Here is a 798-nt window from a genome sequence, read left to right on the forward strand (position 1 = left end):
TTTTTATCCTCAGTGCTTTGGACATTTTTTGTAAACGATATATATTTTTCTTTCGTTATTGGAAGTAGTTCTACACGTCCCTGGTATGCTTCAGCTATTTCCTTGATACAAAATGCGCATCGTAGCCGGACAAATTGTGAAAAACTACTGGAATGCAATGTGAATCTTGGTAATTTAAGTTACAATTTGAATGTGCCGGACGTCTATATCGCCCAGTCAAATGACAGTGATCGCGTACCCGCGAGTCGTCAGGCGCAAACGGTTTCTCACACACATGACAGTGTGTAGCGTTGTGAAATCTTTCCCAATCGTTTCGCGTGAAATCTGCCATGGGTACATTAGTGGATATAATAGATTTTACTTTGTGCGCTAAACATCTTAATTCATCGGCGAACCATGCAACGCAATCCGTATCGCGACGAAACTGATACGTCGATAACGCGTCATTATACGAGCAGTGTACGTAATAACCTATGCTAAATACTTGATGATGTTGATATTTGTAGCTCGGTGTTTCAGGATCTCTTTCCATTTTTGTCAGGATACATTCCAGGTCGGCATACACGACAAACGGGACACGTTCCTTCCTGCTGTAGTTGTTAAAACTCAGCCACTTGTTGTCTTCGCTTGGTAACCTGATCGCGCATTCGTTCATCTCCCCACAGTCAACAGTGTGGACCTCCAACTTTTCGCTCGAACTAAAATAGTGCAGGCATCTGAAAAATCAATTTATTTCATTTACATTTTTATTTAAAAAATTTTTAAAATTTGTATTATACATACCTATCGCAAATGTAT

The sequence above is a fragment of the Wasmannia auropunctata genome, unplaced genomic scaffold, assembly GCF_000956235.1.
Source record: "Wasmannia auropunctata unplaced genomic scaffold, wasmannia.A_1.0 LD336076.1, whole genome shotgun sequence".
NCBI classification, from domain to species: domain Eukaryota; kingdom Metazoa; phylum Arthropoda; class Insecta; order Hymenoptera; family Formicidae; genus Wasmannia; species Wasmannia auropunctata.